Genomic DNA, 24065 nt, shown 5'->3' with positions numbered 1-24065 from the left:
AGAACTATAGACACAAGCTTAGTGAAACCATTTAGCAATGTGGCTGAGAGATGATTTGCTGCTATCGGATGGATGCTGGATTGGCCTGTAGACTTCTCGATGCTGAAGCTGGGTTTCATTGAAAAATTACAATTAGGTGATTGGCAAAGAAATGATCAGCATCTGGAAACACTGAAAATGTATCGGGAGTTCTCCCACTCAGGACACTGCTTGGCTCTCTGCCCTGCTCCTAATTTTAGGAGTCTTATTCTGCTATTAAGGTTGAGACACTTGTCTACACTCTCTGTGAAAGGCCCACAGATGAAGATCCCAGCAGAAGGGAGACTGTCGGATATGTAATGGTGCGAAGGCGATAGACACAAATAGGCATGTCCTAACAATGTGCAAGAATATGGGTAACATTTATATGCTATTTCTTGGCAGGTTGGTAGACAAATACAAAAGTATACATTCGGTTGATTTTTGGGCTTTCGCTTTAAATTCTGATAACATGGCTATCAAGATCGCTTTGTAGAGAGTTTGGCAATGGTTCCAGTTGGAACTGGAATCAATGTCAGAACATCTGAGGGACAGCTATCTTTAAATGTACCATATCTAAAGCAGTTCTATATGTCAAAGCCAAACTCTCATTTGTGTTCTAAGGTATATAGTGATCTGTCTCTCATATTCTGATTGTATAATGCAATATGAAATTCTGAACCAGGAACCCTGAGCTCAAATCCTTGCTTCTCAATATGATCAAACTATGCAATCCTGAGTAAATCATGTGAACTCATTGTGCATTACTGTCCTGAGCTGCCACAACTGGAACCACCCACAAGTGATTTATTTGAGTTTACACTATAACAAACAAACACGCACACAGGCGTGGTTTAATAGTGTTAGTCAATGTAAAATTCTGTTATCCGCCTATAGGGGGCATGCCGCAGGCTGAATTGCCTCCTACCTCCCTCAAGGCAATGTCAGCTATCACAGGTAAGTGAAATATGTAATGTACTGTAAATCTTTCTGAGTTGGTGAAAGTAGGGTCTGGAAAGTGCAGCGCTGAATTCCAGTTCAGAGCCATGAAATTATGTGGTTTTTACTATGGGATACATCCTGGGAATGTAGGACTTTTCTACGGAAGCCATAGAGGCTTTTGTGGAAAAGTAATGTTCAATTTAAATGTAGCATCTGTAAGAAAAGTGTCAATCGCTGACTTGCCATCATATAAAGTCCAAACTATTGCATTCAAATACTGATTCATGGATACATAGGTAGTAGGGCTTTTGAAGAGGGGCACATAGAATTGACATTGATTGTTGGGAACATATCATAATAATTACACGGTCCTTGCTCAGTCTGCATGAGCTACCTACCACTCTTCTCATATTGCCAGTAAGTCTCCCAATAAATCCGGCACATCTTGGCCAAATTTTCTGCTAGCTCAGCTGCTACGAGACAGTGATTTTCAGAGAAATATTAATATTGTATGTTGTTGGATGCTTGTTTTGTTCTTGAGCAGCCCCATTAGCCGTTTTAGTCAATGGCGGATCAACACCGAAATAACTTAACAAAAAACCTGCATACACACATATCCTCTGCAAATCCTAAACATCACCAGCTGAGAGGCCACCTATCATTCGTGCAAAGCTTCACAAAATCAGGGGCCTTTTGGTGAAGCTTATTTATACCCATCAACACGTTTGTAACAGAGCACAACATTGGCACAACATAACCAGAAGTTGCACTCATACATTCATGCCCTAAAACAAATGTAGTTGCTGAAGTATGTTGACTGTCATCAAGAAAGCCTTCGGAAAGTGTGCGGGAAAGTGCAAGAGGCAGCTTCATTTGCTTGAATAAAAAAGAGACACCTACAGTATTGGCAAAATGATTTAGAAGGTTTTGCACAAATACAGTGGCCTCAATGCCATGGTTTTTCACTGGCAAAATAATGGCAAAATAAAGCCAGGAGCAAACTCGATAGGCCTTGTTGGAGTGGAAATACTACAGAAAGACTGGATGATGCTAAACCAAACATTATGAGTGCCTGGGAAAATAGATAAAGTCGTGTGAATCCAGAGCCAAGCTTGACCAGCTCTCTAACCAGCCCCATCAGGTTGAACTTGAACTTAACGCCTTCAGTGCTGTGCTATTATACAGGCCTATGAACATTCGACAACATACTGACCTTTAGCACTTAAACATGCAAAATATGAAACAACTCCTTTTGGTGGAACTAACTAAGGAAGGCTTGTTATAATTTTCTGACACAAAATACAGATTTTTCCACCACCCGGAAATGGGGCCTTACTGGGGCATTAGGGCGCCGGCGGTCTCGGTAATTCCCCATTGCCGGGTGCCGGAACAAATTACTCCCCATTCCCATTCGAGTCCCATTGGACTCAATGGGAATGGGGAGGACAGTAGCACCCGCACCATTCATGAAAGGGGCCGTTGCTACCGTTAAGGTCTGCGATCGGGTGCCGTTCCACCCGCCAGTTCAGACCTGCCAGGCGGAAAGGGACCCGCACGCAGAACTCGGAGTATACCGGTCCGGTAACAACGGTGCCGGTAGCTTACCGGCACCGTTGTTACCGGACCAGCATACTTATAATGAGGCCCAGGGACTTTCCAGTTTACTTGCTGTTGATACCAGTAACCATCAACGAGAGTTATTTTTCCCTCTTACTCTGGTTCTATGATTTTATCACCCAATCTTGCACAATCCTTTATAGCCCAGGTGAGGGGAGGCGAGGGATGCAGATGAAGGAGGAACGAGAGAGATAGAGAGACAGAGGAAGAGAGAATATATAGGATCCATTTTATGGTCTGAAACACGGAGAATTTCAGAATGCAGCACGGAAGTGAGTGAAGATGAAAGGACAGAGGACCAATATGTGGACACTGTAAATTGCTTCCCCGTGACTCGGCTATTTATCCTTCAGCAAGCGTCTCCATACAGGCTTGGTACCAAGTGATAATCCGAATGATAAAATGCTGCTCTGGATGATTCCAGCCGCATGGTTGCAATTATCACTTTATTGTGGTTTGCAAGCATTCCTTTCACTGACAGAATGCCGCCCAACATGGCGCAGGCAGCAGATAAAAAACTAAAATGGAGCTTTTCCTTTTCTGAAACTTTGCTATAAAAAAGACCTTCATGCCAAAAATCTCATAAAACCGACCTCACAGGGGACAGCATGAGCGGGAATTCTCAACCAAAAAAATGCGACTTTTTTTTATTGAACCACCGACTTGTAAGCATGGTGAAAGGGAAATGTACGGTGCCCAGATGAATACATGGACTTTACACTTAACAACATATACGTGGTGGAAATGCGTTATAATCTTTGGCGAGATGCAAATGTGATGGAAAAGTAACCTGCACCAATGCAGTGTTTATGCAGCATTGACCCATACCCCAATACACAGGAAGCAAGCATTCCCCCTCCCAAGTATGAATCCTGATCACCAGCCCTGTCCTTATAAATGGGACACAGAGCGCCCATCAGCCGCTTCAGTACCACATCACATGCCCTATGCCCCGTTTACGACATCACAGGAAGTGACACAAAGGTGAAATCACAGGAAATAGAACTCGCCCTACAATAAATGTCCAGCCAATGAAAACAATTTAAAAAAACATGAAATACGATAAAAGGTAGGCATAGGAGTAATAAGGGTCACATTTCGTTCTGGTGCTGCAAGAGGAAGATGTGATCCTAAAAGTGTCAGTATTTTTGCTAAGGTGAATGCCAGACAGACACCTGAGCATCTCCGTATCATAGCGGTAGCCAGGAAAACCCAGGGATCCCGTTAGTGTCATCTACGTGTAGTGATCTGAGACTATTTGGGGTGTACAGTAAAAACCATTCGGTGTAGTGTGGCACCACGTAGTAGACATAACACGCTTTTTGTTTGGCGTCCTGGTGCTAGTCAATACGTACATTGAATCTGGCATTTGAAATGGTGGACTGTGTTTTTTCTGAATTAAGCTGCAATATTGTATCCTTCTCTAGTTGAACTAAGTGTATCAGTTTAATTGTAATGAGTTGTTGATGAATATGTTTTGTAGCTTGGGACTTGGTAGGTTTGTTAAAGACAAAGGGGACAAGCACTATGGTATTTTATGATATGATGTTATTTATAATGAGCTTAATACCCAGAGGTTTCTAAGCACGGACCTGGGTGTTAGAAAAGATTTCGTAACTGTAGGGAATTTTCCTTCCATGTGGCAACCCCTAAACTTTTTGCTATTGTTTTTAACCTTGTTCTTGACTTTGCCAGAGAAGTACAGCCTTCTGCCGCACTTCTCTGGGCTTTCGCTCCTTTCTTACGGGGAAACTGACATGCCCTTAAGACAGTCAGTACCGGGGAACGCTGTTTCCCGTAGTTTCTTTTATCGTGTCGCAGCTTTAGTGCAACACGACACAAGAGGGCACTGTAAGCTAAGTTACAGCTCTCTTGGTTCTCTAGCCTTCTACAGGCCCTAGATACTCTTTTAGGATGGTATTTTGATCGGTGCAAGTCATTCAGGGACTGGAATGGTGGCAGCGATCGTTTTGTTTATTTTGAGCTCCTTTTGACGTTCTGAGCACGTTTTTCGCACTGAACCCAAAATGGTGGCCTGGCTCCCAAAATGGCCAGACCACAAGGCTCCTTTGTCCTGTCCACTGACCGTCTTGCTCCCTTCACCTTCCCCAGGTCGGGCGACCCGGGGCCTTCCTTATTTGGGCATGTACTTTCCCGCGAAACGTGGTTGCTTTCGCGCGCTTCTACATGTCGTTTGTGTGCCTCCAGGGTGTGGGCTGGGATGTCTGGTCCCAATACACATCCTGGGTGCCAGAGAGTCTGGGGTGGTGTGAATGCCTGGGACCACCGTGGTCCGTGATTGGTCCACGTATGGTATGTGTGTTGATGTGCGGATCTCCCATTGGCTCCCCTCCGTTTTGGCGCGAAGGGAACCGTGGATAAGAGGGAGCTGGAAACACCACTACCATGTCGATCTCCTGAGTTCTCACGAACGAAGGAATACAGGAGCCAAGTATCCTGCAACCAAGAGGCTGGACCGAGGAATCGCTGGTGACCCGCTGAAGGAATCCTCCTTTGCACTGCTGTCGTCCTGTGAAACCCTTTCCTCCTTGGATCGAACCAGAAGGCCTGTACTGGTGCTTCGACCTTTGGAATAGCAGGAACAGCTATTCCCGGCGACTTCATCATCTCCTGCCAAGTAAGCCTTCGGAAGTGTCTCTGGGCCATCCAGTTGACTGTCCAGCTTACAAGGGAGTCCTGCTCTGTAACTGCCGCCAGGTTGTGTTGTATTTCGAGTCCTGGTTACTCTCCCACGCTTCGTACGCTTGGCGTTCCCAAGTTTGAAGGGAGGAGTGTACATTTGACTTGAATACACACGGCCGCTCCGTTGTCCTGCTGCGGCAACAAAACTGTGCTGGTTTCGTCGATTGGGACGTCTTTTTGCTCTACACGACTACGAGGCGTTCCCTGCTCTTCTGAACCTGCCAGCTGCTGAAACTAACGTGGAGAAGCCTGGGTCTGCTTGCTTCGGGGACCGGTGAGTAGTTTAGCTAGGATCTGGTCGCCCTCCTGCAGTATCCCATTGCTTTTCCCTGCTGTGTAAAAACAGCACCCTTTTGCCGTACTCGCGCTCTGCTTCTGCTCGCTGTGGAGGCTGCGCTTGAGTTGCGGAACCTGTTCTCCTTCTGCTGTGCACTAACCCGAACTGCCTGACTTCCTCCGAAGAGCTTCCCCTTTTGCCCGTTGGCACCGGCGTGGCAGGTACTTTGAGCACAAGGCTCCACTCTTCGCAGGGCTCGGACTTCCATCTAGTTAGGTGCCTCTGAAGGCGAACTGAGTCTAAAGCGTTATCGCACTGCCTGTTTTCCTTTCCTTTCAGGTGGACTACATATTTTGTGCTTTAAACGCTTGCGACTGTGTATTTGTATATATATTGTGTTGATATGGTATGTGTTGGTTTAATATTGTGATATTGTGATTTTCTCGCTACGGTCATTGTTTTAAAGGCCTTAAAATAAATGTGTATCTATTTTTGATATAACAACTGTTTGGAGTAGTTTGTAAGCGCTCTTGCTTTGTGTGCTCACTGCGGGCTTTCAGTCACCCTCACCCCTCTTGAGACCTAGTCTTGACCGCCGCGATCGCTACCTTCATTGGTCTGGCTTGTCCAGAGGTTACCCTGTTCCAAGTAATTAGGTTGGCCTTCTGAACTTCTGCGCCACCAGGACAGAGTTCAGAAATCCGTCTTAACACTGGGGATCGAACCTATGTTGCTCCGTGTCGTCCTGCTTCTAAGCCGAGCACGTTACCCATGACCTATCCTCCCGAGATCTGCCTGATTTCCTCTGGTCGAAAAGTCAACCATTCAGTGAATCATAAGCTTCATCTTGTAGTAAATTAATAAAAGCAGCATATAAACAATGCATGATAAACAATGATATAACAGCAGTTACTTAATTCTAAAACACATCCCAAATCACCCAATACTTCAAACACAATAAACACATGATATGATATGGCATTTATAACGCGCCTATACACAAGTGTTTCAAGGCACGACGAGGCAAGGGAGGGGGAACACAGGGAAGACAGACAGTGATCCTACTAGGCCAGGTGTCATTCAGATTGCGCAAGTGCATGGGAAGGGGGAAAGGGAAAGTGCAAGGGGGAAGGGAGAGGGGAGAGTGCAATACATGGGATAGTAGAATAAATTGGATAAATAAAACAGCCAACTGGTGGCAAGTGCAAGATAAGTGCAGACATAAGTGCTGGTAGGGGGACTGTAGGGATACAGAACCAGTCCCCAGGTGCAAGGATTGCCAGGGAGGCAGTGCAGGGGAGCAACTGGCGAGGCCTGGCCCCGAGATCAGAAGGGTGGCCAGGTAATCAGTGCAGTTTCAGCCAGGAATTCAGCAGGGGAGAGGGGGAGAGAAAGCAGAAGCAAAGAGGAAGGTTTTGAGGTGCTTCCGGAACCGGAGATGGTTCTCCTCAAGTTTCAGGGTGGCAGGAAGCCTGTTCCAGAGGGAGGCCCCTGCCGAAGAGAGAGATCTACCACCAACTCATTGCTTGGAGAAGCGACTGACCCTGAGTGAGTTGGAGGCGAATGAGCGAAGAGCTCGGGGAGGACTTAATCCTTGCAGCCACTGGGAGCCAGTGCAGAGATTTCAGGCCTGGAGAGATACGATCCGTGGGCTTGAGGTCAAGGACAAGTCTCGCAGTCCTGTTCTGAATAAGTTGCAGAGGGCGGAGAGTAGAGGCAGGAAGATTTAGATAGAGGCTGTTACAATAGTCCAGCCTAGAGAGAACCAGGGCTCTGGAGACAGTGAGCTTCTGGGGGAAGGAGAGGAAAGGAAGAATACCCCTGAGGAGGTTCTGCTGGTAGTGTGACTTCTTAGAGACGTCAGAGATGTGAGGAGAGAAGGAGAGGGGGGGGTCAAAGATGACCCTGAGGTTTTTAGCCATGCAGGTGGGAGCAGGAAGAGGGCCAAGAGAGGCCGAACATATAACAATTTAAAATGGAAAATGGAAAACGTTGCACATTTAAATTCACCCTCCAACGTATGCACCACTACAATAGAATGTTAATTCTGCGGCCCTGTGTTTTATTTGCTTGACAGCTGTTAGGTATTAAGTATTTGGCCATTGATCGTACTAAGGCGTGATGCAGGGCCCACCCCATGTATTAGAAATGGCGACATAGCAGTGTCCAATTCCGAGGTATTTAATGTCTGATTTGAAATATTTCCTTCTCACCTTACCAACATGCTGGCAAAACAGCAACATATGCAAGGGGGTTCCATCTATCAGGATCGGATCGTGTTTTCTCTTTATTTTAAAAGTCAAGCAGCAAAACAATGGAGTTAAAACACTACATTTCCTATGATACTCAAAAAAGTTTGCAGCTTTAGAATTGTTGCACCATGTGGCTATTATGTCCAATGTATGTTCCTCGACTATCCAATATGTTCCTTTCTAGTCCCTCCTTGATCTTCTTTCTCTTTCTGTGAGAAGTTCCCCAGGAAAAGGACAAACAAATCAACATGAATGTTTCATTAACCAATAGGAACCATATGCTCACAGCAATGAAAAAGAGGGGCACATCCCCCCCTTGTAGACACGCCAAAGGAGAGCCCAGCTACCACAAATCCTTCGTGTGCAGCCATCACTTCTGCTTCTGCACATGCCAGAAAAGGGAACTAACATAGAAAACGAAAGGGATAGGATAACAAACTGTAGATAGCACTGCTCAATACTGAAATGGTTAATACACGATTATGTACAATAACTAAAGAAACATCTCAACATCATTCATGACCTCTTTCTTGCTCAAAGGGCAAATACATATATGCATCATAGGGAGGGATAATGGACTTGTCTTTAACAGAATAATTACTTTTGTTTCTACATATCAGTATGGACCATCTCAATTACTTTCCATCTCCACTTCCTTGTCACAGTCCTTACTAAGTGAAAGTAGTCCACCTCACAGAAAGAAACTTAGAATGTATTGTAAACATTTCTTGTAATTATCCCCTGATCCCTTACTTGGGCTATATGGCTCATCCCTCTTCTAAGTCGCCCTGTGTTTTTAGTGTTTATGGTGGCCAAATGTTAGCAGACAAAATGGCGGGTGGGGCATTACGACTTTGATGGATAGGGAGGCCTAGATGTAATGATGGTTACCATATGTCATCTTGTCATTACCTCCCAGCCCCCATTCATCATCACACTCCTTACTAAGTGAAGATATACAAAGCAAGTGGCATTAGGCTGTTAGTCACTTCAATATTATGCTCATGACGCAAGGAGTTGCAAGGTGATTTTACTTGGAGTTCATTAGTGGCTAGCCTATGGACTTCATGTTCTGAATACAGTGCAGAGGACACCACCAAATGACAGGCAGAAGGTTCTCATGAAGGTGTGACGAGATGTCCATATGGCAACATTGCATATGACCTTCATGGACATACCCCATACTTCTCCCCAAGTAGCTATTTCTCAGCGTGGGCAACATTGTGGTAAGGTTTGTAGGGTGATCCCCGCTGAAGAGTAAGCTGTGAGTGGAAATAGCAGACTGTATCCAATGGCTCAGGGTTAAGGTGGACATTTTCTTGCCCTTTTAACTGCCCCCAGTGCTATAAGCAGTGATTTTGTTTTGCTGGAAGATGCTATCCTTGCCTTGACAATATGGAGGGCTCTGGCCACATTCACAGTGTGAAGATCATGCTTCTCTGTACTGTAAGGATCAAGGTAAAATACTGGTTAGGCTACATCCTGGTTTGTGTGGAAGTGACCCCATACTTTAGGCAGCAGGGCTGGAACAGAATTGTCTCTGGCATAAACTGCTTGCAAGTTCAGCTACCAGAATCACAAACATTTCACCAATGTATCTAGCTGATGTGATGGCCACCAGCATGATCTCTTTCCTTGTCAGAAATGTTACTTCTACTTAAGAAAATACCAGGATACGCCAGTTGGGATGTTGTATCTCAAAATATTTGAGATGACATCTCACAAAGCGTTTTCAGAGTGGTTATAGATGTTTTGATCACAAACGTTGCTGACAGCAGCCCAATGGGATCAAAGTGAAGGCCGATTTTTAAGCCATCTGAAACGAATTTCAGAATCCTCTAGACATTCTCGGTTTCGGGAGAAATATCCTTAGTACTGCACCAAATTGAGAAAGAAAGACATTGGTGTTTTTACGCTGTTAATGGTGACTGTTTACTGAATCCTCAGATCTCTTGGCTCTCACTCTGGGGATGCAAATGTGCATCAAGCCCTTAGTTCAACTGACTTTGGTCTCATCGGGTGGAGTGCAGGATCACTGCGCGTGAGAGGGTCAGGCTGCAATCAGCAGGGAGGGCTAGAATAATGATGAATACCATAGGTAATCTGGACATTCAATTTCAAGACAGGCGATAAGTATTATGCTTTTTTTAAACTTACCACCAACATCAGCAAACCAGCTGGTTTAAAGTAGAATGTCTTCTAAACCTTCAGTCTGCAGCACTCATGATATTGTCCAATTCAGCGTCTACATTTAAAGCTTTGGACAACATGTTTCACTTGATGAGTATGCCCTAAATACACTTCTGTTAATACTGCCTTGCAGTGTCAAGCACATGACCCATGCTGGGGTTATAGTAGGTTACTTTCCATGCCGGCTACTCATTGTCTCCACGTAGCTCCAAAGGTATCCAAACATCAGAAGCTGGCATGCCCAAAATATGGGACAAGATATGATCCTGGAATTACATTTTATCCACCTGGATATATTTAAAAAACTGCCTCTCTGGGAAAAGGAACCCTGCCTGTAATGTCTGGAGATTGGCCACCTGAAACTCTGAAATCGAAACCCAGGCATAATAGTATAATGCTCAACTCCTGTCTTGACAGACAATTTAATGTGGAAAAGTATAATGTTGGTTGTTTTTGTTGAAAAAAGATTAGAGCATAATAAATGTTGTTACATGGTATCAAAAGCAACCAAACAAAATAGGAAGTCATTATTTTTCTTATTTAATGCTCCCAACATTTACATACTTGTGTGTCAAAATATTAAGGCGAGCCAGGGATTTTTGGTATTAAAAATTAGTTGGTATACCTATCAATAGGGGTTCTGTACCCATATTGCACTGTGTTATGTCTAGATTCCATTGATAGGCCTCTCTCCCACTATACAGATCTCCCATATTTAATAGGGGCCCCATGCTGCACTATTTCGATGCTGCACTGTGTGATATTCATATTGCATTGATAGGCCTCTCTCCCACTTTACAGGTCTCTCTTGTTCAATAGGGCTTCTGTCCCGATATTACATTGTGTGATGTCTAGATTGCATTGATAGGCTTCTCTCCCACTATACATGTCTCTCATGTTCATTAGGGGTTCTGTCCCCATATTGCACCGTGTGATGTGTAGAGTGCATTGATAGGCCTCTCTCCCACTATACAGGTCTCTCATAATAGCGTCACTGTTTTAAAGTTTAATCTAGAAAGTGTGCCCTAATAGCGTCACTGTGTTAATGTTGAATTTAGAGGGTATTCCCAACATCACTGAGTGTGCCGTAATAGCATCACTGTGATAACGTTGAACTTAGAAAGTGTGCCCGAATAGCATCGCTGTGTCAAAGCTGAACCTAGAAAGTATGCCTAATAGCGTCACTGTGTTAAAATTGAACCTAGACAGTGTGCCCTAATAGCGTCACTGTGTTAAAACTGAACCTAGACAGTGTGCCCTAATAGCGTCACTGTGTTAAAACTGAACTTATAAAGCATGCCTAATAGCATCACTGTGTTAATGTTGAACTTAGAAAATGTGCCCTATAGCGCAACTGTGTTAAAGCTGAACTTATAAAGCATGCCTAATAGCATCACTGTGTTAATGTTGAATCTACAAAGTGTGCCCCATTGGCATCACTGGGTTAAAGTTGAACTTAGAAAGTACGCCCCAATAGCGTCACTGTTTAAAGTTGAACTTAGAAAATGTGCCCCAATAGCGTCACTGTTTAAAGTTGAACTTAGAAAATGTGCCCTAATAGCGTCACTGTGTTAAAGTTGAACTTAGAAAATGTGCCCTAATAGCGTCACTGTATTAGAGTTGAATTAAGATGGTATTCCCAATGTTAATGAGTGTGCCCTAATATCGTCACTGTGTTAAAAGTTGAATTTAGAGGCTATTCCCAACGTCATTGAGTGTGCCTGGTCGCAAACACTTTACTGATTACCTCAATAACACACAACTACGCTTACTCTCTCCTATACACCACCATTCAACTAGAACACAGCAGTACTATGACACATTCGGTAAAGCAGTTCTCATACTAACATGACTCATCAAACTACCCATCATCCTAATAAAACACAGCTAGCTAGCACACACCGGCTAGCTTAGGCATCTCCTCAGGCCTAATGCAGCCAGAACTCAGTCTGGATGTCCACCCTCCAGACTGAACACATTCAACTAATCACCTCAGCACCACACCTACCGCTAAGAAGCAGCTATCATGCAACAGCCACACCAGCTGCACACATACCTGGTGCGCCCACGCACTTTACGACTCTCTCTCTCTCAACTGATTTGAACTGCGGTTCCCAAAGGCGTTCAATCTACCAGCGCTTTGAGATCATACCAATGATACATAAGGCTCTATACAAATGCAAAATAACATAACATACCATATAACAGGTCTTCCACACCTACTATGCACATCATGTTTAGGACCAAAAGTAGAGTTTTGTTTTTTTAAATAGGTTACTGCTTAGTGGAGGGTATCCAAATGAAACTGAGGCTGAACCAGAAGTAATTCCGAAAATAATCATTACCAGGAGTCTGCTTCATTGCTATAAGAAAGATGACATATATTGTATTGATTTGCTGAATAAATGGTGCAGAATGTTGGAGTTTTATTAAATAAAGTGTGTGCAGTGTAACGTATCTCAAGTTCTCAACATTGAGGCCTGGAAAATGAATGTGACATGATAATGTGATATCCCTTTTACCAAAATTATAGAAGGGCATCTGTTTTATATTCTGACTTTCTCCAAGTGTACGATTCCAGTGGTTTGTCAAACTTGAGTTGATATTGTTTTGCCTAAGTTTCAAAATATGAAATTTCAATTAATAAAAGTTTTGATGATTTTGCATGCCATGAAATTGGAGATAAGAAGTTTGAATCCATTATGCCAACTAACTATTCATGTATAATAACTTGTGTCTGGCTGTCTGGTTTGAATAAGTGGTGTCATTTCTGTGTTTCATTGTTTATTGATGTCTACAGCCTGTGTTTAATATAATGTTTTATGGGACTTCCTTGCTATTGTGAGGCAGAATGCACCTGCAATTTAATTAATGTAATTTTTTTTTTTAAAACAAATGGTTCTAACCAAAATTGTTTGTTTCTTGTCCCAGATTGTGCTTTGTGCTTTGGAACGTATTGTAGGAATTATTAAACCGAGGTTAGTATAGTCCAATGAAGAAACCAATTTAAATAATTGTATGGACCTGGTTTTGGGTCAGATTATAAATTGACCTGAAAAGAGTTGTCACTCAACCATAAGTATTCTGACAAAGACTACTAACCCAACTTTCATGCAGGTGACAAACACCATAAGCACCACTCTTGACCTAACCTATTGTTTGACACCCCAATACTTACTTGCTCACCAGAAGCAAGATCTCAGAGATTTCTTACACCTCTTTTTAGACTTTTTGTCCAAGAAGCCAGGAAAGGGTCCCATTGGATTTCACCATATTCATAGATCCCCAAAACAAACTAGTTTGTTTTAGGCTTTGTAGGTTACCAAAGGCCTGCAGACAGATCATGAGGGAAAGAGCTAAAAAAAAGTGTTGCACCTACATACAGTAAAGTAATTCCTACAGTCAATGCCACTCCTAGTCACATCAAATGCAGAGTTCCTTGGGGCTCGTGCATTGCACCCACCCTCTATAACCTGTTCACAAGGCCCCTGTTCAACATTCTGGATGCCCTGGGCATCTCATACACCAACTATGCAGATGACACACAGGTGCCCATCCCCCTTTTGGGTGACTATGAGGCCGACAGGAACACCCTCAACTCCATCTATTTCAAGATCCAATCCTGGATGGCAGAAAATTGGTTATGCCTTAACTTTGAGAAAAACGAACATCTGTTGATCGGATCGCCTGCCACTTTGGGTAATTTGGATAATCAACACAGCTCCTTTACCATTGATAATATACCTATTGCAGTGTCTCAAACAGTCAAGACCATGGGCGTCTACCTTGACTCCGACTTGACTATGACTAGACCAGTGAATGCCATTTTCTCCTCCTTGGACTACTTCTCCAAATTACTTAATGCAGACAGAACCTTCCTGTCCCTACCTAACAGCCTTACCATTGCTAGGGCAATAATCGTATCAAGACTGGACTACTGTAATGCCCTCCTTGTACGGACTTCCAGCAAAAACATTGCCAAACTCCAGTTAGTCCAAAATAATGCTCTCAGGGCCGCTACCAGGATTTCCAAGAAGGACCACATCTCTGAGGTGAGAGGGCAGGTCCACTGGCTTTCCGTCAAAGAGAGGATTGTCTTCAAAACTGTCTCCCTCACGCATAAATGCCTCCACGATTTAGCACCCCCTTACCTAGCCCTAAGAATTGCAAAGCACACCTCCTCCAGGCCCATAAGAATGGATTACACCAACTTGATATCCACTCCCAAGACCCAGAGAGTGTGTGCAGGCGGCACCAGCTACCCCCCCATGGCCGCCTCACACTGAAATGCCCCATGGCCGCCTCACACTGAAATGCTCTTCCCACATACCTCAGGATGTTTGACTCCCATCTAGCCTTCCGCAAAGCCATTAAAACAAGGCTACTTGTCTAACTGTATGACTCTGTACCTGCTCCCACTCACACATCCCACCGTATTGTGGCCTGATGTCAGCACCATTGAGCACGGATCTCTCCCAAAAATGTATTGTATGCTAAAAATGTATTATATGCCAATTTGAAGCCTGCTTCCCACTGTTGTATCATTACTGTCACCGTCCTTATGATGTATCTGTAACCAAGAAACCCTACACCTTACCGTACTCATTGTAACTCTGAATCAAGCTTACGTACAACTTCATGTAAAAGCGCCTCGATGCCTTTGGGCTGTAGCGCGCTCTACAAATACAAAAAATAAATAAAACAAATGGCACTCTTTGATCATATTGGTGAAAAGCCAATGGAAGCTGACAATGTTGTGTTTACTTCACGAAAGTCAATGAGCTATCAAATTGTGATGCTTATCCCATGCCCAGGTAGGTCTGTTAAAAAAGCCACATCCGCATCCAAAAGGCTACTGGCAGGTTCCTCAGAGAATAAAGACAAATGTTTCAGTGGCTGATGGATGCAGTTTGAATGCCATGTCTGAGATCTGCAGGAGCAATTGTAGCAAACGGACCGTGGCATGCCATCAGGCATTGTGAACCTGCGCCGACAGGGGGACACACTCATTTAAGCTCAGGTTTTGGGTACGTGAGCCTATATGCAGCTCATAAGCAGCTCGCATTGAACATGTTTAACATGTTGCACATGAGTGACTGTTTTGATAAAGACCTTTTTAAGGCCGAAACACGTGTCACACTTTTGGGCACATTGACACATAAAATTATCTTTTCTAAACACACAAGAGTTGTTTGTTTTCAAGTAGTAGTTGGGCAATCAGCCTGGTGAATAGTGCGACGTGACGAGTGCCATCCAGTTTACCTAATTCAACTCAGCGGCACAGTGTTAAGGCTTTGGGTATGCCTTTACGGTACCTGGGACTGCTCATGGTCACAGCCTAGGCATTATATACAGACTGACCCAAGCTTAAGCACTGATCGGCATCAGAGAGAGCGGAAATGCCCCTGCTTTCTTTAATTATAGCATGGTGTGCCAAAAATGGTGTTAAGTTCTGTATGGTTGCACAGTGTAAATAAACCCAACTGCACTCCTATTTACCTGGCTCCATTGATGACGCAGAGCTGCACTATGGGGGAGAATGCGGGAAGCTTCGTAAAGAGATGCAATTACTCTGTGTACATATCAATACATATTGAACTAAAGATCACCCTAACACGTGTTTCGAGCCACTGCTCTTCTTCTGAGGCTGAATTGTTACGTCACATAAAATGGATTAACCAAATATATCAATGCATTGACATAATACAAAAAGCACAAACCAGATGCAGAAAAGGGCGGTTGTACAAAGGCCCATTGTCGCATACCAGAGCACATGTGTATATACAACAAAGTAATGAAACATTTGTACGTGTGGAAAATGAATCCATGCAATGTACAATTCAAACAATGTCATTTCCAAAGGGAGCAATCACATAGAACATACAAACATAAAGAGAGAGAAAAAACAATAAAGAGAGACCCGTGATTGAGAATGGGGGAGGGCTGGTCATAAAGCATCAATGAGTAAGAGCTATTTGTCTTTCACCTGTCTTGAAGCTCAAGTGGACACACAGATAGCAATCAGTCTTCTTTGTGATGTAAGCACAGGTGGGATAATCCAAAACACAATGGAGATAACACAGTGTTTCATCACAGTCACATGTTCAAATCATATTCGGGTCTTCGTAGTCTGGTCTTAACCAGAATGCACAGACGCTTGTCTTCTGAGTGCAGCACCTTCCTTTCCAGAAGCTTCTGCAATGATAATGTTTCTGCATAAAGAATTCTGCTCCTTGGTACCGGGCGAACATTTTCAGTGATTCCTTGAATCATCCGAATTTTCTTTTTTTTTGTTCCTGCGAAACATTTAGAATATTTCTGAAGATTCGTTTGGTAAAGTTTGAGGTCACTGAGGGATAGAAAGTAAGACCTGCAATGGCGAGCCGGCTGGCGTCGTCCCACAAAGCGTCCTATAGAATACCCACTCCCTACTGGGGCCTGGCAGGCCCCTGGAAGACAGTGGGGCATGATAAACTGTTTTCATTTCCAGTGATTCAGCTATGGACCTAGAAATACACATTTTAGTTATTTTCATGGGGTGCTGGGGAAATGTGGGAGACAATGGGGACCTGCAAGAGAAGGAAAGCGGAATAGGGGTGTTTTTAAGGGGTGCAAAGGAGCTGGTTTGGAACCTCGGGAGTGTCCTGTGAAAATATGTGAGAAATAGAATCTGGCGCACACCTTCGCTTGACACGTTTGTGGTTGTTGGTCCAGACTTCCTTGCAGGAAAGCTATAAAATATACTGTTATAAATAAGTGCTTCCAACAGACATGCTTCTAAGATGCCATATTACACTATCACTAGTCTACCCCTTTTTAGTACTCATTCTTAATGCAGTAGAAGCTTTGGTATACCGTCTCCACACTGCCCCCAGTGCTGACCCTTGGGGCACTGTCATCAAACAACATCGCTGTAGCCACGGCCCACCACAACGTATCTCATCAAAACACCTGGCTGTACAGACCTGCACGGGTGCTGGCTCTCAGTGGACTCCACCCACACTAAGGCGTGGGCATCTTTTCACATATCTGAGAGACACGTGGGGACACCCCATGCCGGAAGATCATAACATCCCACAAAGCGATTCCCGAATACCCCCCTCCTGGGTTCCGCTGCCTCTTGCCTTCCTCCACCTTTTCCTGGGCTCTGAGACGGCTACTAAGTGGTGTGTACCACAGTGGAAATCCCAACTACAAATAAGTAAATAAATAAATACATTCTCTGGGCGCAATTCTGCAGAAGTAGTGTTCCTAACTGCCAACAAGCACATTGAGCAGGTTTGGGCAACACATATGCTGCCCTGGTGAGTTCCAAATAATCTCCAAGTCACCTGAAATGATACTTAACTAAGAAACTATTTCCTACAAACACAGATTGGTTCTTGACAAATGCATGCCATTTATTTATTTTTTTAAACGTTAAAAACCGAATAACTCGTTAAAATGGCAAGTGTCTCGTCAGAGGAAATTAAAACGTTTTTTTTAAAGGGTCACTGCTTGATCAAAATGAATGTTTATAAAAAATAATTAATTTGCTAAAAAGAGAAGTGGTTTTCTTTCCGGAAATCCAAAGAAATCACTCCTTTAACTGATTTTTGGGAAACAAGCGATTTAAAAGTGGGTGTGTTTTTAAGCCCATTTTATGATTTGCCATTGGTAAAATGAAAACAAAAAGGTTTGTCCCAAAAAGCTACGGCCTTTGGGTTCCTTGTAACAGGGAGTGAGGTCCCCCCTGTCCAGCCTAGTGTCTGTGGCCCTTGCACGCCTATTGGATGGCAGATCCATTCATGTGTGTTTGTGTACAGAGGGCGATTGTACTCGCGGCCCACATGTGTTTGTGTTCTTCCATATTTATCCCCAGATGTTTTAACAGCGCGCTGATAGCAATCTTTATTGGGGTCTGAAGATTATGCAAGCACTAAAAGCCATAAACCTTTTACAGACACAATATATTCTGAATACGAGAACAAAAGAATGTTCCCTTAAAGCAAAAATAAAGCGCCTTGGTACTTCCTGGAGACTGCCAACCTTGTGGTCCGCGGATTAACACCAGCACCCGAATTGTTGTCAGATCTGTGTCATCGAGGCGTTGCTGTCGTTGTTCCCTATCAACACATTTACCTGATTTGCATAATTTATTTACTAAAACATTCTGTCAATGTTCACTAGCGCGCCTTTACCAATTGTCTGGCGAAAAGGCAACCGTTAACTGGGGATCAAAGAAAACATATGTTGCTTCTAGTTTCAAATTGTTTGTGGAAGGCTTTACATCGTGCAACGTGTAGCATTGTGAAAGAGGCTAACCTGGCCAGGACAGTGGACTTAGCCAGCAGAGGGAAGGAGGCCCCCCTTCCCCTCCCACAGCACTGCTCAGCAAACCTCTGGGCTTATAGGACATTTGTCTAAAATAGTTGACACAGTAAGGAGGGGAAATCACGCGTCTTGGCGTCCATCTAAAGTCAATGGGGCTGGTTCAGGAAGAAGTCAAGTAACTTATCCTTGGCTTAAACCTGGAGAGGGCTGTATGATTCACAATGCCCTCTTGGATAGGCCTCTCCAGGTATAAGTCCAAAGTAAGTGGAGTAAGTCAGCGAAACTCATACTAACGTCACTGTGAATTGAAAAGGCCGTTCCCAAGGTGCAAGTCAGAGGTAAGTGCATCGGCCGCTATGAGTGTTCATTCCGATTATGAAGGGTGATGTCTGTTTGTTGGATCCCATCAAAGTCTACAGTGTCATGTGTTTTGCTAGGAGAGTGATTGAACCCACTTACGTTTTTAGCAACATGTGGATTGGAGGGAAGATGAAGATAAATCCAATGAGGGGATCATGCTTGAAATAAGGAGGACATAACATGACATGTCAAATCTTGAACTAAGCATAACATGACACAACATAACATATGATAGTGCCTCTTATCTGAACATAATGCTGTGACAGACTTCCATCTGGCCATCTGGTGAGGGTGGAATAGCCCAAGCATTTTTGATGTTTTTAGATCCAAAAGGATGCACATGATTCTGTTTCTGAAAGGGAGGTCCTCTAATCAGAACCCCATCTTTCATAAACACCCCCTGCTGAATTTAAAGTGCAATCATAAGCCTTTTCTGGGATAGTCTACATGCACTCTCAGCCCCAGCTCTGCAGTGGCACAGAGGCAGTTCAAAGGTCGCAATGCATTCCTGACTGCTTTTGGAACACCACGTTCCTTTTGGCAGAGGTGGATTTTTTTATCTTCTCCACCTCTGATATAAAATATAATTGCATACCTTAGCCAGTCTGTTGGCACATAAATCTGTAAATGTAATCATTAGTAGTGTCATGGTGACTGCAAAGAGCACACAATCACACAGCCACATCCACAGCATTGTGATATCACAGTAGTGAGCACGGCCCAACTATGACAGGACTGATATATATATTGACGTCTGGCCTGACTGTCTCCACAGCTGCTATGTGGGGCAATAGCCAGGATGCTGGCTCTTTGATTTTCCTGCAGGACTGATACGATCTTCTCCCAGGGCATAAGCACTTACCCCAAGCGATGTCCTGGAGACCAGTGATTCAAAGGCAGCACTGACATAACAAATCCACTTTGACACCAGGGTATTGAACACTGGAGTACCTTTGAAGTCAGGAGGCATGGAAAGAGGGCAGAGTTAAAGTTGCAAGGGAAGCGTGGTAGGCCCGTAAAAGGTTCTAACCATCTTAGTTTCTGTTAGAGCCCCCTTCCTTTTTCCTGTCCTCTCCATTTCCTGCAGCCAAGGTACTTTTGGTGTAAGGACATAACACAAAGGGCACTTGGTACAACAATGGGGATCCTGTCCATTAGACGTCCCCAGGGAACAGTTATGATCACTGCTATTGCTGGCTGTCCTGGAACCAGGACCTTGTTGCCAGCCAACTCCCTGGTGTGGGAGTGCAGAACCGAAGGATTACCTTCTCCTGGAGCCCCTGTATTGGGACTCCCAGAAACCGCAGAACCAATAGGTGACCCCTTTCTCTTCCTACATCTCCGAACTGCCTCAACACTGGCTTTTGCATCTTCAACACCTTTCAAGGTTCAACATGGGAACCACTAAAGTCATCATTGACCCGATGTTCGACAGCATCTGCATCTCTGAGTTTGCTCAATGCTAACTCCAAACTTCCTCATCTGTCTTTCCATCTGAAACACACTGAATCTTCTAGCATCCCCAATTAGACACGTCTGCCTGGTCACCAGCTTCTTCAAGCTCGCAGCCAATGTTACTGCAGTGCCCTGAATCCATGTTGTACCAGCTAAGCCCTCTTGCTACAGATGTCTCAGCTTCTAAATCTATCTCCCTTCCCCAGTGTTTTTGACCTGTAAGCCATTAGTGCTTTTGTACAGCACTGCATCATTGGACCTGGCATTGTCACTCCCTGAATTGACAGTGGTCCGGATTCAAAAGCTCCCAGACTCCTGGTTCAGCATCAAGAAGCCAGGCTTGATGCTGCAAACTGTAGGGTCCTGATTACCAAGGCCAAAGCTGCATACCACTCCACCACCATTACGGCAGCCTCCAACATTAGCAAAGCCCTCTTTGAAGTAATGAAGCATTGTACCAAACCTTCACCCAACACTGAGGTACTTGCTAACACATAGTGAAAAAATATACAAAATCTGAGAGACTATCGAATCAACCTCTCACAGTATTAGCATCCCCTGCTCCCCAGCATGCACACTGCCCCTCTGGACTGAATTCACTCCTCCCTTTTCCTCAGATCTCCTAAAAATGATTTCCTCCTTCAAACCTACTTCTTAGTCGGATGATATAATTCCGGCCTCCATCATTAAACAATTGACGGGCCTGCCGCTCAGTGCGCTCCTCAGCATCATCAATGCCTCCCTTGCAGACGGATCATTCCCGGATACCCTCAAATCTTGTCTCATATCACCTCTTTTGAAAAATCCATCCGTAGCTCCAGATGACCTAGCCCACTTCTGGCCCATTACGATACTCCCACTTATTGGCAAATTCTTGGAAAAAGTAGTCACTACACAACTACTCACCAGAATCGAACAATTGCATCTGCAAAATAACTATCAGTCAGGGTTCCACCCCAAGCGTAGCATCGAGACAGCCAACATCCAGATGGTGGATGATGTCCTCCAAATCATAGATAAGGGTGACTCATGCCTCCTCCTCCTTCTTTACCTCTCGTATGTATTGAACACAGCCAACCACCGCATCCTTCTCTCCCTCCTTGCTGACAAGATGGGATTCACTTGCACTGTCCTGAATTGGTCTACCTCCTACCTCTCCAGCAGACACCAGGCTGTTCAAATGAACTTGTTGTGTTCTAATGGACTCCAGGTCTCCTGTGTAGTACCCCAAGTATCCATCCTTTCACCAATCCTTTTTCACATTTACATGGAGCCTTTGGGCACTCTCCTCAAAGATCCCAATATAGCCATCCACCAATACACGGACGATACTCAGTTGTACATGAGAGTAAATAGGACGCAGGACATCAGAAGCATTTGATCCACAACTCTCATATTCAGCAGCATCCTTATGCGTCACCATTGACAGCAGCCTGTCCTTCCAGAATCACATAGCCAAGAAGGCCCAAATAGCCTGGCTCAGAATCTCTAACCTTCGAAATATCAAACCTTTCAACCCGCCGCAGGACGTCCGGACTGTAGTGCAGGCCCTTGTGGTCTCGCACATCAATGTGGGAAATGCTCCCCTGACAGGACTCCCAGCTGTTCACTTGGCTCCTCTAAAAGCAGTCTGCCACGCAGCAGCAGGTTGTATTACAGCAGCACAGAAATTTGACTGAATTACCCCATCCTATGCGAACTGCACTGTCTTCCACTCCAAACCATCATACTGCACAAGACTGCATGTATCATCTATAAAGCAGTTAAAGTAGCACACTAGTGTACTTGGGCGACTAAGCTCCACCTATATAGTGACACACGCTCCTTTCACAGCAAATCAGCCAACCGGCTTTAATCACACCTCGTCCATAAAGAGGACCCACAAAGAATCCTCTTGTCATGTACTGACCCCCTGGAAATTGATCCTGGTATCGGCTCGGAAGGCCCCCACAATTTTCCAATTACGCGAATCTCTCGAAACATGGCTCTTTCAACAACACCTGACCAAGAACTAATTCCATTGGATGCACAGAGCACACAGTACTGCACTTCTGTTAAAAGATGACAGCTAGAATGCTGGCTACCCACACTCTGTACAGCACTCTGCTGCTTTAAACCTTATCAATAAAATAGAATATTGCCGTTGACACCCTCCCCCAAAACACAATAAAGCGGCATGGCAAAGAAGCTTTGTCCTCTTGGTCCACTTTGGGATAATTCTGACTTTTAATCCCTGTCTTTTCTACATGTTTACTTCCAAGACCCATGACCTTGTTGCCCAAGCTGTTTACCTGGACACCCTTGCACATTAATTAATTCATCTTTTATTGCGTGATAAATGCCAGAGGGCAGTCACTAAGCATGGAACCCGGATTTAAACTTGTGTTGCTCAGCATTGCTTTGCTTCAAAGACTAACACATTGCCCCTGAGCTATCCTCCTGTCCCATGTACCTAGGTTGCCCGTTCTCAAAGTCTGCACGCTCTGTGTTTTCTTTTACAGGGTTGCATTTTTCTAGTGTGTTGGGGATTCATTGATTACATTTTTATTTTTAATTAAATGTCACTAATTTTATAGAAACTTGATTGGACATTCTTTCATTTTCAAACCAGTGTACTTACGTTGTTTGTGTTGCCACGGTTATCAGCTCACAACTCTTCTAAATGTATAGCCTGCCCTGAGCCTTCACTACCACATAAGATGAAGGAGGTATATCTTTCGAGGTGTGCCTGTTTCACCCTGATGATTGGGATCACTGCTGGTTTAATAGTAGTGTGGGGCTGAGCGTTACCGTAGATTTCACTGAATACCATTTCACCTAATGAGATTTCACTGAATTAATTCACAGAAAATGGTAGATAAAGTAGTATATGTATAATGCATACATCCGTGGTTGAGTAGGCAGTTTAACCACAACTCATAACTGTACTCCTGCAGGGGGAATTCATTTAATCACAGATAAATAAATCAAAACCTGCTGACATTGCAAGGTGGTTAAAGGATGTTTGTGAAGATGATCTAATTTATTTCAACAAAGTCAACCATTTTTGAGAGGGTGAGGTCAGTTTGCCGAGATCAGGATGAGATTTAAGTCTAAGGAGTCATGTGTTGTGATAGATTGCCATCGGTGAGTGTGTCAAAGCACTGTAATTGTTATGAAAGAAAAATGGTGTGGGAAATTCCCCTTTTGGAAGAGGTGTCTGCTAATCAGACACTCCTTTCAGTAAACCCCATGTCAAAAGCATAGTGCATCCATGTTCTTTTGCTGAACCAGTTCCCTGACATCTGAATCCCCTACACTCCAGTGGCACAGGGCAAGTTCAAACAGCACATGTTCATTCCTGAGATCTGCTGTGTCCCAAAGTCAGCGTGGATAGAAGTAGCAGTTCACCTTCTGAACCTCGGATCTAAAATGGAATAACTGTTGCATCATCAGTCATACTTGGTTATAGTGTGGTGACTCATACGAGCACATAATTATTAAAGCCACACCATTTTGTTTTCATACCAGTTAGAAAATAGCCCGGATGCTGTACTCCTTTGATTCCCAGAGAGGAAGGGTAATACCTCTGCTCAGGTCACAGGAGCTCCTACCAAGAAATCTGAAGGGAACCCTGCTTCAAAGGCAATAACATAACAAAGGCCACCCTCACAACATGGCGCTGCACTACAGAAAGCCTTTGAAGTCAGCTGGCATAGGAAAGGGGCAGAGTTAGAGTAGCCAAAGAGGGAAAGGTGTTGATGAGTGGGGTATCACCATCTTGGTTTCCTTTTAGTGCTCTCTCTCTTCTGGTCCCCACATGTACTGCAGGACAAGTTACTCTGGGCATGATGTAATACAGCAGGGTCTGACGGGCCTCTCACTTATACAGTTCAGAAAGAAGCTCATGAAATTCCTCTAACACCTAGGTCCACACACCGTACACTCCCAACTATACA

This window comes from Ambystoma mexicanum, chromosome 3p (genome assembly GCF_040938575.1).
Source record: "Ambystoma mexicanum isolate Mex_15411 chromosome 3p, UKY_AmexF1_1, whole genome shotgun sequence".
Taxonomy (NCBI): domain Eukaryota; kingdom Metazoa; phylum Chordata; class Amphibia; order Caudata; family Ambystomatidae; genus Ambystoma; species Ambystoma mexicanum.
Note: the sequence above shows the minus strand (reverse complement) of the source record.